The sequence below is a fragment of the Sceloporus occidentalis genome, unplaced genomic scaffold (assembly GCF_023333645.1).
Source record: "Sceloporus occidentalis isolate IW3139 unplaced genomic scaffold, rSceOcc1.0.p SCAF_161, whole genome shotgun sequence".
In the NCBI taxonomy this organism is placed as follows: domain Eukaryota; kingdom Metazoa; phylum Chordata; class Lepidosauria; order Squamata; family Phrynosomatidae; genus Sceloporus; species Sceloporus occidentalis.
Window position 1 is genome coordinate 1,154,372 of NW_028317141.1, and position 14,721 is coordinate 1,169,092.

A 14,721-nucleotide genomic window follows, 5' to 3' on the forward strand; every position below is an offset into this window, starting at 1 on the left:
TTTATTTACCTGCCTTTAGAGACCCCCAAATCATTTTTTTTACATTTTCATTTTTTAACTTAATATTTTTTATTCTTTCTTTTACAAGCCTTATACCGGTATGGTGAGTCGTTTACCTTTCCGGTATATGTTGGGGGTCTGTGGGAATTCCCGGCAAGGGAGGTTGTTAAAGCACATCGTGCAGATGTGCCGGCAGCGGAGGCTGTTTACGCTCGCATTGCCGCTGCCGGTGAACGTCTGCGCGATGCGCTTAGACAACTAAGAGTAGGATGCGGGGGATCTGTATCCTAACCCCGCTGCCTGCCCGGCACCCAGAACTGCATGTCCCGGGCGTCGGGTGCTACACCCCGAATATAGGCCGCACCCCCACTTTAAAGACTTAAAGTGGGGGAAAAAGTGCGGCCTGTATTCGGGCCAATACGGTATATACACCTTGATTCATCCCATCTATGTTCCTAGCCACTGTATACGCTATCAGCCATGCAAACTTAAGAAACACAGACCATCAAAAGGACTAATGAATAATAATATTATTTTTAAGTTATATTTTTATTTGTGACTTTTGTGGCTCCGAAATGCGAGACCGAGATCCATAAACAGGAAGACGGGTCATCTGTCGTTTTTGCTCCGTTAAGTTTCTTCAAGTGAATGGCGTCGTTCTGTCCGTTTTCCTGTATGGGAAGGTATAATCAGGAAAGGAAGCCGCGTGACCGCGAGATAATGACGCGTGATGACGCTGTACGCTTTTCCTCTGCACGTACGAGATGACGAGACGCCGGACAAACCTGGAAGTAATTACTTATAAGAACGGACCGACGAGTTCATATTTTATAAAATATTAACTTTCAGCCCAAATTTTTTTCTTCCCCAAATGCTGTATAATTTATAGATATTAAGTAAGAAATTGGACAAGTTTCTGTAGAGTGTACACACTTTAGCTTCTATTATTATTATTATTTATTGTTTTATATAGCGCCATCATATTCTGTAGCGCTGTACGATGCTAGTTTATTATCTGTTCAGTCCTGGAGTAATAGATCAGGAGGAGTATATATAATGTATGGTTAGATACCTGCCAAGTGTGCCTTTTTGGGAGAGACAGTCCCTATTTTGATGACCCATAAGAATTCATAATAATGGCCCATGCTTCTAACCACCCCACCCCCGCCAGAAAATTAAATCTGCGTTCTTGCGTGGCGGGTCCGCGGGGTCCGCAGCTTGATGGAATGACGTATATATCTTTTACATGTCCCCCGGCAGGTCCGGGCTGTCAGTACATATTGGTGGAGCACAAGGGCGAGAATGAGAACATTTTCTGCGATGCCATGATGACAGAACTGAACCAGGCCCTGGACGCTTTCGAAGAGGACCCGCAGGTCGGGGCCATTGTGATCGCAGGAAGCAAGAAAGCCTTTTCAGGTTAGTGACGTCTACAGCCCCCTCCGTTCTTTACCATAAGAGCAGTAAAGCTCTGGAATGCTCTCAGTTGCCACGGGTGACGGGAATGCTTTTAAAGGGACAGACACAAAAATTAAATCAAAGTCCCGTCTCCGCTGGGTGCCGTCCTGGTCCCCTATACCAGGAGAATCTGCTGGCGCTAAACGTTTAACGTGGGTTCCGGAAATCTCTCTTTTTTCCAGGCACAAAAGCAGCAATAAATATCTATAATTTATGTTTGAGTGTTTATTTAGCCACCTGTGACACATTAGTCTTGTTTACAGTGGTTCACCGTTCCGTTTAATATGGTTTAGTTAGCTGATTAGAAATCAAAAGAAGCGGATATAACATTAAAGCGAAGAATTAACGCCAATAAGTACTTTCCCATAGTACCAATAACTTTACTGAAAGGGTGGTAGATAAGTGGAGCAGCCTCCCACCAGAAGTGGTAGAGGTTAATACAGCGAGGGGATTTAACCATGCATTGGATAGGCATATGGCTCCTGAATCTAGACGGGGGGCCGGATGGGCCTTATGTGGAACTTTTACATTTTAATGCTCTTATTTACTATTCCAGGTGGAGCCGACATCGAGGAGATGCAGAACCGGACGTTCCAGGAATGGTACAGCAGCGGCTTCCTCGCTCACTGGAACCACATCTCTTCTATGAAGAAGCCCGTCATCGCGGCTGTCAACGGATACGCGGTGAGTGGGGGGGGTCCGCCATACACTGCATTATGTCTGTATAGCCACGCAGTACCTACACATAGAACATTAATTAAAGTGCGCCTATGTATAGTGTATATGTGTGTAATTATATATATATATATATATATATATATATATAGGACTGCAACTAACGATTATTTTCATAATCGATTAGTTGGCCGATTATTTTTTTTTTCGATTAATCGGGCAAAAAAAAAAAATATAGAATTTTTTTCTTTATTTAAAATAAAAAATAATTTACATTAAGATGTGTCATTAACACTTTTTTTCTCTTTATCACAATGCCATTTCTCTATCCACCTTCTTATTTTACTGACGTAATAATTAAAGCTATATTTTAAAAAGGTACAAGAACCCAAAACACATTATTTCTCAAATTAAGTTTTACCAAAATACCAAAAAAGGTTTTACTAGTAAATATTAATTTATGTAAACTGTTTTTTCATATTTAATAAAAACTATGATTGAGAAAAATGCCTCTTTATATTTTATTTGCCAACCTGCTCCGAGTTATGCACATCTCACCCCCGGCTTGCCACTCTGCCCCAGAAATGCCTTATACCCTCCTAAATGCCACTCTGCCACCCTGATATCTCTTATACCTCCTATATGCCACTCTGTCCCCCGATATGCCTTTTACCCCCGATATGCCTAATAGCCCCCAGTATATGCCACTCTGTCCCCTGATATTCCACTGTGCCCCCCTGATATGCCTTATAGCCCCTATATGCCTTATACCCCCCCTATATGCCACAATGCCCCCTGATATGTCTTATACACTCCGATATGTCTTATATCCCTGATATGCCACTGTGCCCCCTGATATGCCTTATACCCCCCCTGATATAAGAAAAACTGACAGCGCTAAAATAGGTATAAAAATATATGCTTTAAAAAATATAGATAATACACAATAAAATATAGATATATATATATAAATATATGGACAATGCAAACAATCAAATATTACAGCAATCAAAAAATAAAAAAACACAAATTAAAGAATGCACATAATTAATAGATCCCGAAAAAAATTCTACCTGCCCCACCAGGGGTTAATATATCAACAGAAGAAGCGCAGGGCAAATAAGCATAAACATAAAAATAATACTCCAGGCTTAGCTTACCCAGTGGTGCTTATTTGTCCCGTTTTTCTTCTGTTGATATATTAACCCCTGGTGGGGCACGTAGAAGTGGAAGTGAAGGGAAGTAGCGGAGGTTGTGCGTTTTGCACAGACCCCCACCAGCTGAGAGAGGATAATCCAGGTCTCCTGCAGCGCTGCGGGGGATCTGGATTCTAGTGTTATAATCCGATCTCTATTAGATTTCGGATTATAGAAGGAGGGGAATTTTTCAGAGCATTTGGTCTGAAAAAGCCAATTTTATAAATCGATTCAACTAATTATCGATTATCGATTTTATCGATTCTTTGTTGCAGCCCTATATATATATATGTCATTGATTCATTTATGATTAAAGATAATATAACATTTTGGACCCCCCCCCAAAAAATCAGGAAAGTTACCATATATGGGAATTTCCCAGGTCTCCGCTCCCTGCTCTTTGTGGGTGGGGTGTTGGGGAGGTGTGGCCAGCTTTATTACGTGTTAAAGGGCTGGATTGGGTGGAACCAGGCAGTGAATGGGTAATGCCAAACACATATGCCCCGCCCCAACACACACACTAAGCGAGGTAGGCTAGCTGCGTGTGAGGCTAGCACCCTATAGGCAGTGGTGGGAGGAGCCATACACCCCCCCTTCCTCTTCAGACCCCCATCATGTGAGGAATGCGCTCCCATTGATTTCTATGAGAGCCCTTCCCTGCCACTGATTGGCTCATAATATTTTAATAAGCGTTCTTCTTTAGAGCTGGCGTCACATTGGACCGTCCCTTTTATATGTAAAACTACCTGATTTGGTGCGTTTTACATTCCCCCCCACTCGTTCCCTCAAAAGACTACAAATAATGAAACAGTACCTTTATACGGGCTTCGCTGACTAAGTGGTACACTTTGCACTATACATTGTGCTGGCCAAACTGCCAGCATATGTATCGACTATAAATTCCCGTGGTTTAAAGGTTTTTATCTTGGTCGGGGGGGAAGACCACACGCCGAAAACATGAGAAAATCAGGCTGTTTCTTATTACTTGCTGGCGCTTTGGGTGGGAGTCTGACCCCTTTCTGCCCCCCCCCTCCCGCAGGCTTCGGTGGGACGCAAAGACTGGCGCGGGAGGTGGGCAAGTCCCTTGCAATGGAAATGATCCTCACTGGAGATTGCATCGCGGCCCAGGAAGCAAAAGAAGCTGGTATGGCAATATGGGGTCTTAGCTGTGTTTGGACATATTAATTATTATTTTTTAATTTTTATTAATATTTTTGTATTTTATTATTTTTTCTTTATTTTTTTAATTTTTATTAATTTACATTTCTTTTTGTATTTCTATTTATTCATGATGGGTTTTTTTTTTTGTCATTGTTGAAATAATCCGTTTTAATTTAAAATGTTACATCATTGGCAGATTTTTTTTACCATTAGCGATTGTCAAGTGACTCAAACCCTGGCAATGATAGGCTGTTGCCGTAGAACAAGCCTTCAGAGGAAAGGAATAGAATGTCAGATGTGGTTTTTAAATAAATATATATATACACAGAATGTAAAGCAGGTTGCTTCGATATGATGTCATCGCAGGACTTGGAGGTAGAGCTGGAAGATCACTATAGGGCTCTGCAGTGGTATACAGAACAAGCATATTGGGGAACTGCGAAAGAATGTTCTCCAGAGGGCTATGACTTCGGTGGCCTGGGATTATTATGGGATAGTCTTCAGGAGGATCCGGACTTCGGAAGTACAGCGGAGTGGCGGATTGAGGACATCCGGGATTTCAGGGAGTGGGACCTCCCAGATGCACTAGGATTTAAAGGTGATTTAGACTTTTTAATTATACAGGAGTGGGAACTGGAAAAGGCATATAAAAAACTGTTCGACCGCATTCAACAGAATGCCCCAGTGTCCAGGGATTTTGTGCATGTCATTGAGTGGTCATCTGAAGATGTTGACCCCGGCGGGGTGGATGGGACTGCGGTCTCCACCCCTGAGTCACAGGGATACTGGGCAGCTAATCCAGATCCAATACCGGAGCTATGTGACTTTACACCACAACCGGATCCAAAGATTGTGGATCTAATTGGTTTTACATCTGAGGATGTTGGTCAGGGACGGCTTGCAATTGGCTTTCCTTCCCAGGGAAAGGAAGAAAGTTTTCTGGGGGTAGTGGATGGGACTGCGGTCTCCACTAGCACCCACCCAGCTGAAGAGCTGGCAACAGGGCAGAGCGCTGCTGGCTTCTGCCCCACACCTTCAATGGCTATAGGGATCCAGGGAGATGCGGCAGCCGGCCCATCTCCCCAGCGGCAGCTCACATGTCCGGGAGCGGAGGAACCGGTCCTCCCTCCCCAGCGGCAGGCCGACCCACAAGATTCCCTAACCCCAGCTGAAGTGCTGGCAACCGGACAGAGCATCGCTGGCCTCTGCCCAGCACCTACCAAAGCTGCAGGAATTCAGGGAGATACAGCGGCCGACCCGCCTCACCAGCAGAAGCAGGGAGGTGGAACAGCCGGTCCATCTCCCCAGCGGCAGAACCTAATTCCGGGACTGGATCAACCTGACCTCCCTCCTCAACGGCAGCAGGAGCACCAGGGAGGGGATGCAGGAGGCATCCCTCCCCAGCGGTACCCAGGAGATGGCGAAGCCGGCCCATCTCCCCAGCAGCAGCAGGAGCACCAATTTTGGGAGGGCATTGATGGGCCAAATAAACTGACTGACTACAGAGTCAACCCGTTTGGGGTCTCGTCCTGTGTCAGTCCAATTCGAAGGGGGGAGAATTGGACTGACGGAAGCCTCCATCACTGGGACCACTGGAGAAGCCTGACTGCCAGCCTCCTCCCTATTGACTATGGGCCCTGGGTTTGTAAAGGCTTCTGTGGCTACCCCCAGCAGTATCATCTCATCACTGGTTGAGGGGATTATCTCCAGCAGACAGCCAGGATCTGCCACCAGGGAGTGACCACCATTGTTTCAGTTTAATGTTATATAAATCAGTCTCCCCCCCCTATTGTATTGTTAATCCCGTTACTGCCCCTGTTGTCTCTGGGAGGCAGATTAAGGGGCGGTTTGTGTCCCAATATCTTGTTTTATGTTAATGTGTGTTTTGCTGGATATATCCAGTCCTGTGTGTGAGAAATAAATCAGTCTTCGTTTGGTTTTACCCTACACTGAGTCTCGGCTAGTGACCGGGGAACCGGGGAAAGTGTGCTCTGCTCTGGTAAGTCTTGGGGGCAGAGGTAAAACGCATCGTGTGGACGGTCACCGGCTGCGGCGATGCGGGTAACCAACCTCTGCTGCCGGCACCCCCCCCCGTGGAAAGTGCTGGCAGGGGAGGCTGTCAGCGTATCAGACGGTAGGATGCAGGTCCCCTGCACCGCTGCGGGGGATCTGTATCCTAAACCTAAACCTGCTACCTGCTGACATGCAGTCCCGGGCGTCGGGCGCTAGACCCCGAATATAGGCCGCACCCCAACTTTAAAGACTTAAAGTGGGGGGAAAAAGTGCGGGCTATGTTCGAGCCAATACGGTATATATATATATATATGCATATATATGCAACACGTGTAAAGCAGTGGAATGCAGACATTGACCAGAAGGGGGCAATGTAATGTCATCTAAAGAACGAGAGAGCAATAAACGGCTCTGCATGGTGGGAAAAGTTCATTAATTAGTCACGTTTTTACTGAGAAAGAGACCTCCGAGGTTCCATAAGTTTATACGAATCTCTATCTTATTCTGTTTCGGCTCAATATCACCGTTGTTGGCAGATGACAATCTTTAGTAGGACTGAGTGACTCTGAGCTGAGTTTACAGGGTTAATTGACCCCCCTCCCTCTATTTTGTTGAGTCCTACCCCCCTCTTCTTTTCATTAGCTCAGCCTTTTAACTTCTCTGCCTTTTTTTTTGGGGGGGGGGGCTTATACCTTTAAAGGGCAAATCAGATTATTCAATGCCTATTATACTCCTTGTTGGGGCGGAATTAATCCCGCTTGTTATCTCTTTGTGCGAGGGCTAATGGGCCATTATAGTTTGGTGAATAAACAGGACAGGCGCTTGAAAATCCCCCTTTTCCTTTCAGGACGGACGACGCCCCGGTTTATTAATATGATAACTTACCTTCATGGGCATGATGGGCCCTCCCCAAACAACCAATCACATCTGCTGCTGAAGGCTCCTGACTTAAAGATTTACTACCGCACATGCACAAGATGATTAATACCAATACAACCTCCCAGGTGTCCCTGTTCAGCTTGTCCAGTCCCTCACCCAAATGCCTGAGCCCCTCTTTCCTCCCATGATGTCCCTCTTTCTAGGAGCTCAGGATGGTTTCTGAGTCTATCAGAATCTGATGACGGATCAGACCCATCCAGGACTCAGACCTTAATCAGGATTCAGTAGCCATATGTCATTCTCTACCACCTCTGCAGGAAGGCTGTTCCATTTATCTACCACCTCCGTAAAGTAAGATTCCATCTAAGTCTCTGACCCTCTAGTTTAAGATTATGGCCTTGTGTTCTAACATCTCTCCTCGTTTTAAATAAACTTGGGGTGTATAACAGCTGTCTGTTCTTGGTGAGGTTCTCAACCTTGTTTTCTATGGTATTTCACCCTTCAGGGGTCTTTTTGGGGCTCAACCCAAGTGAAAAGCTGAGTCCGGACGTGGACCTCCTTGTTCACTTGTGACTAGAGGGATACCAACCGGACCCGACTGACAAGGCCCATAAAAGTTAAAACATACATGTGAGGTTGTTGGTTCCATTTCCAGTCCTGAGGAAGGATCAGACTGATATGTCGATGGAGGTTCTTCTTCTGCAATGGCACGAGATGTAACTTGTAATGTAACTTGAGACGCCCCCAAGCGGGGGACTCGCCGTAAAATAGGCTGTCCGTTGTTGGTGGGCATTGCAAGCTTGTGTATGCTCCATACAGAAAGCACAGGAACGCCGTGAAGAGGCTTAAATGCTGCTGACCCAAAATTAGAAAGGCGAAGAATCAAGATCTCCCTGGGTAAGTTTGATGGCTGTAGAAGTGGTGGCTCCTAAACAACAGATCTCCTGAGATTTTCACCCACTACCGAGTTTACAGAGAATGGAGCCCATGAAACATTCAGAGAGAGTCAGGTCGATGGGTGAAAACACCTTGCTAGTTATAGAGGTCAGCGGAGAATGGCTACAAAAGGGCCAAAAACACTCAAATAAGGCTCTTTACCACAATGGTGAACAGAAGGCCATTGGTGAATGCCCAACACATTGACCCTTTGAAGCCAACGCAACAGATCTACACCATGGTTTCCATTTCTGTCCCCTAAGAACTAGACAGGTTTACCTAACAAGGTTAGACTGCTCAATATATGGGTCCTGGAAAAAATACTAGCTGAGACCTCCGTAGCTGGTAAGCACATCCTTAGAAGAACCTCCAACTAACATTAGGGTGTGTTGCAAAATCTCCCGGCATGTAGTCGGATAGTTACATGGACAATCTCTGTCTTTTATTACAAAACAAGCCACCCTTGAACATCAAGACTGTTGATGAGGACCATTATCATACACCTGTGCTAAACAATAGAAACACTCTGTCTAAATCACCCTGATGGAACGCCCTGACTAATGAAAGCCTATGGTGGGACGGACTTCATTAGCATTACCATAATGAATTGTCTTGGCAGGGTGTATGAGTCCTTCATAAACGTTAAGATGTTGAAGGACAATCCAGTAGAAGTATTTCTGAAGAGTTTGGTTAGCAAGGTTATCTTTAATTATCATCAGCAGTGACAAATACATTCTCTATGGTTCCACCGTTCAATCGTCTCGGTGACATATGTGACAATTCCCCCCCCCCCCAAAGATTTCTTCTGTTCTTCTGAAGAACCATGAAACGGTTAACCCTGAAAGTGTTTGAAATTCTACCAAAGTTCCAACATTCCATCTCAATCCTAAACTTCATTCTCCCTCATAAGAAGGACAAAGTGAGCAACGGCCTCCAAAGTTTGACGAGAAGTCACAATACCTTGGCCTGTGCATACAAAGACACAGCCCATCGTTCTTGTTGGCTTTCTGACGAGGACCATGCAGGATATGATTAAAAGGGGTAAGAATTCATGTTGTCACTCTACTAAACTCCATCGCGCCCTCCCTCCATTCTTCACGCCGCTTCTCAAACCCAGAGACTAATTGATTTTTTTTGTCGATGAATATTGCTCCCTAGGTGCTTTTATTTACCCCCTCTTCATCTTCTGAGAAGAAGAAGGTCCTCTTTTATATTCAAGACAATTGGGGAGAAAGAAGAAGAAGAAAAAAACACATTGAAATCTCTACACAAAACTTCCCCTCTTAAAGGAAAAGTTACCAGCCAAAGGTCAAAATAATAAATGTATAGCCAAATTGAAGCCTTCGTGGACTACAAAAGAGGCAAAACTAATTTGAAAAAAGCTGATGCCAAGACAGATCAGCGTGTGATTGGAAGACAAAAATGGGTATTCAGAGGAGCAGACAGAGAGGGCTTCTCTTCAACCGTCGCCCCCCTGTTCCTCCCTACCTCTTGACTCTCCATTCCTAAACCTTTACAGCTGCCCCGGCTCCGCGCTCGATTCAAGGACCTCATTTACTTAAATTATAACCTCATCACGAAGAAAGAGGGGGTTGATGACGGGACAGCGTTGAATTTCTTATGCTTTTGCGGCAGCTGCTATGGGTTTTTTTCTCCTCCTTCCATAAAGGCTGTAATTTTTTTATTTGCTGACTCAAAATCGTGGGGTCTGTTCTGAGAGCGATCTAGCATTTTAATAATACTAAACATCTCAGTCTGGCCACCTGGTAGACCTCTGGCCAACAGCACCCAGTACTCACCAGATCTGCCGTAAGATGGCGGGTCTGGTGCTGAAGTGTGCAGCTGCCAGTTGGATATGTCTGGCCGAGCTCTACATCTCTTGTCATCCCTAGTCAAGCCCTGAGCTGTCCTCACTGGCCAACAGTTGTAAAATTAATTGAGGTCTATGCTATGTTGCACCAAAGAGCTCAAACGTGGCCACCTCTCAAGGCGCTGCAGTAAGGTACACGGGTGGCAACACCTCCAGCCAGACATTGCTGTGGTAGGCCTCTGCCATTAAAAAAGCGTTAGAGTGCGTTAGAGTGTATGGGGTGTCTTTGTACAGTGTTAGAGTGTGGGTTAGAGTGTATGGAGTGTCAGTATATAGTGTTAGACTGAGTGGAGTCTCTTTGTACAGTGTTAGAGTGTGCGTTAGAGTGTATGGGGTGTCAGTATATAGTGTTAGACTGAGTGGAGTGTTTTTGTACAGTGTTCGAGTGTGGGTTAAATTGTATGGGGTGTCAGTATATAGTGTTAAACTGAGTGTAGTCTCTTTGTACAATGTTAGAGTGTGCGTCAGGTCACATTATTTGAGGGCAGAGCAAATATCCTTGTTTATTGCACACAGTGCTTCTTATGCCAAAAACACAACTACGACAGAACAGGGAAGCGGTTTCCTGTGTCTCTTTCTGCTTGTATAACAACGCCGTCACATAAAAGGGTCGGACCTTGAAGTGATCTGTCCCTAATCTCACGTGCTAAAGTTCTGTACACCAAATTAAAATAAGATTTATTATTATTATGTATGAGAAATCCACCTTCGAGTATACCATGGGAGCAGTCATCTAAACTTCCTGCTCGATTATTCATTCCCCTTGGGTGTAGCCTCCCTTGGGGTTGTCGCTGTTGTTTGAGCTTGCACTTTAATATAAGAAAACAAAAACATAATACGGATGAGTAAACGTGTATTTTTCTTTATTATGTTTCTGGTAATTTTTTTCGAAGTGAGGCTTTTACATGCAGATGTTTCAGGCAGAGTAGTAGTAGTGCGGGTTGACAGGGAACCCTTTAAATTGATGTGGAGTCAACTGCAATGCGTGTTGAGGAGTAAATGCTTAAGTCAACTCTGAACATTGACTGGAGTCACACATTTTTAACTCATCTCCTCTGCACAATGAAAATGGGCCAGTTACAACTGGACTGGAGAGCTCAATAGCCCATTAGGGTGATCTGCTAGGCCACTGGTTGAATGGAACCCAGCTAAACAAGAATGCTTTATCCAGGTACAATTATTTAACAATCCGGACCACAGTACCTTAAAAATGAATCCCTCTGGACAACTGAGTTGCTCGTACCACAGAGCCTTGTACATCACCAGCATGAGGAGGCAAGCCAGAAACACCATGGTGATTAGGATTAGCCCAGTGAGCTGGAGGACAACATGGAGACAACATGACATCATCATTATTACTAGACTTGGGCACCAGGGGGCTCTTCGTGTTCGTCTTCGGGGGAAAAAAAATCTTCGTATTCCGCAAATATTCGCCCGTTCCGGTCTTCTCTTCGGGCGAATATTCGCGGACATTCTTCGTGCTCGTTTAATCTTCGTTTCTCTCCCGGTTGCCTAGCAGGGGTTAATACGGGGTTAACAACACATCGGGGCAGCAGCAGCTGCCGTGAAGGTACGTGTGTGCGACTCTATTGGTCGTTTCGGCAGGGGGCTGGTCTGGCATCAACGAGAGAATTGCAGAACACACTTCATTCGTTGATGGCAGGCGAGCCCCCTGCCGAAACGACCAATAGAGTTGCACACAAGTACTGAGGTGTACAGTACACAAAATGACCTAGACAAATGCTCCAAGGAACTTGGCCTCCTTTTTATCATACACAGTCACACATCCATAGATGTTTAATAAAAGAATAAGGATTATTTTAGATTTTTAAATTGATTTTGGACCACTTGTAATACATGCCTAACATTTGCTACCTATTTACAATGGCATACTTTGCAACAACCCAACTTTTACTGGACAGGACTGGAAAAAAGCAGGACTGTCCACCAAAATCTTGGGTGTGTTGGCAGGTATGCGGATGGAAAAATGAACTAAAAAATAGCTTAGGGTTAATGTACGGTTATGTTTAAGATTAGTAGCAGTGCACTGGTTTGGTTAAAGATGTATTATGTCTAAATAATAATAGAATTTTAATGGGTTTTAAAAAAAAAATAGGGGTTTATTTAAATGTATTTTAAAGTTAGATTTATTATTTAGTACTTCATTTTATTTATTTAATGTTTATACTAGCGTTACCTACCGAGCTATAACTACCTACGTGTATTTGCATACCTAGTTTAGCTAAATTAGATGGGACAGGACTGGGAAAAAAGCAGGACTGTCCCTGAAAAAGTTGGGTCTGTTGGCAGGTATGTGGATGGAAAAATGTTATAGGGTGAAGTGTGAGTTATAGCGTTAATGTAATGCTATTAGTGAGTGAAGGCCAGGGCAAATAACAAGAGGAAAGGTCCTTGTGATTTGTGCATTGTACGTGTGTGTTATGTGTTATGTTACTGTGTTATATGTGTTATGTCACTGTGTTATATGTGTTATGTGTTATGTCACTGTGTTATATGTGTTATGTCACTGTGTTATTTGTGTTATATGTGTTATGTCACTGTGTTATTTGTGTGTCATGATCCCGGCCGGAGTACGGTCCGGGGGGATTCCCCGCGTCGCGCTCCCGTGCGGAGTGCGTCGCCCGAGTACCTGCGGCATCACAGCCCTGTCCGAGACGCGTCGCCCAGGTGCTCGTGGCGTCGCGCTCCGGTGCGGAGTGCATCTCCCGAGTACCCCCGAGTGGCGGGTACTCGGTACTTACCCCTCCCGGGACGATCCAGCCACACAGCGTCCTCATACGCGGCGGTTCACAAGAATGAACCGCCGCACAGTGATAGACACCTATGGTGTCATAAGACACGCCCCCCTGCCGAACTCTTACCCCTCTGGAGGAGAAGCAACGTCCATTGGACGTCATCAGGGTTGGGGGCGGGATCTAGAAGGGCGGCAGGTTTAAAACCAGAGCACTGATGCCGGTTCAGTGCTCAGTTGTTTTTACAACTAGCTGTAGTACTTACCTGGCGTATATCTGTTTCTTCATGTTGATTCCTGTTACTGACCTTGGCTTGATTCCTGACCACGTTAACCTCTCAGCTCCTGACCCGGATTGTTTGACCATTCTCTGCCTGCTGCCTGTTACCGACCTTGGCTTGATTCCTGACTACGTTAACCTCTCAGCTCCTGACCCGGATTGTTTGACCATTCTCTGCCTGCTGCCGGTTACCGACCTTGGCTTGATTCCTGACTACGTTAACCTCTCAGTTCCTGACCCAGCTTGCTTGACCATTCTCTGCCTGCTACCTGGTACCGACCTCGGCTTGATTCCTGACCACGTTACCTTCTCTGCTCCTGACCTGGATTATCTGACCATTAAGAGACTGATCCATTTGTATCCTGCATCCTGGTTTCCACACCTATGCAAACGTAACATTGTGTTATTGTGTGTGTTATGTTTGGTTGGTTGTGTATCAGACGGAAAAAATGAAATGGAAAAGGAAATGGAAAAGGCGAATGAGTGGGCAATTGGCGACCCACTCCCCTGTTTCACCCCAGAGCAAAGCATCCAAACACTGTCAGTCTTAGACGTTTGGCAGCGGACTTCCAGAGCTAAGACACTAGGCCCTAGCGTAAGCTGGCCACTCCGGCGGAGGTAGCAGGCGTTGCCACACCGCAGACAGAGGCAGCCAGGGGGGGAGAAACTGCCCTTACAATTAGGTACATTTGAGGCATGACACTAGCCAGGAAGGGAACTGGCAGAGAAGAGATGCTGGCACCACCACCACCAGCAGCATTGGAAAAGGCAAATGAGTGGGCAATTGGCGACCCACTCACCTGTTCCACCCCAGAGCAAAGCATCCAAACACTGTCAGCCCTAGACGTTTGGCAGCGGACTTCCAGAGCTCAGACACAAGGCCCTAGCGTAAGCTGGCTACACCGGCGGAGTTAGCAGGCGTTGCCACACCACAAACAAGTGCAACCAGGGGGAGAAACTGCCCTTTCCATTAGGGACATTTGAGGCATGATTTCAGCCAGGAAGCGAACTGGCAAAAGATACCGACACCAGCAGCAGCGTTGGAAACGGAAAAAGGTGAATGAGTGGGCAATTGACGACCCGCTCACCTGTTTCACCCCAGGGCAAAGTCAGTCCTAGTCGTTTGGGAGCGGACTTCCAGAGCTCAGACACTAGGCCCTAGCGTAAATTGGCTACACCGGCGGAGGTAGCAGACGTTGCCACACCACAAACACGTGCAACCAGGGGGAGAAACTACCTTAAACATTAGAGAGAAAAAAAAATAAACTTTCCAAGCTAAGAGCTGGGTAACCCAACTTGGGCAGATTGAATTTAAGAAAGGCAATCTGCTCCATCAGATGAGGTGCCATGCGTGAGCGCTGTGGACTCAGTATGTTTCCAGTCATAGAAAACACGCGCTCACTTTGAACAGTGGTTGGCGGACATGATAGAAGCTGCTGCGCAACCCATGAGAGTGCAGGCCACACACTCTTCTTTTCATCCCAGTAGCTAAAAGGATCAA

General features: G+C 45.6%; 1 pseudogene; it reads left to right on the top strand.

Moving 5' to 3' along the window:
- Positions 1-730: 730 nt before the first annotated feature.
- Positions 731-14,721, top strand: part of LOC149279710 (enoyl-CoA hydratase, mitochondrial-like) — a 324,415-nt pseudogene continuing 310,424 nt past the window's right edge.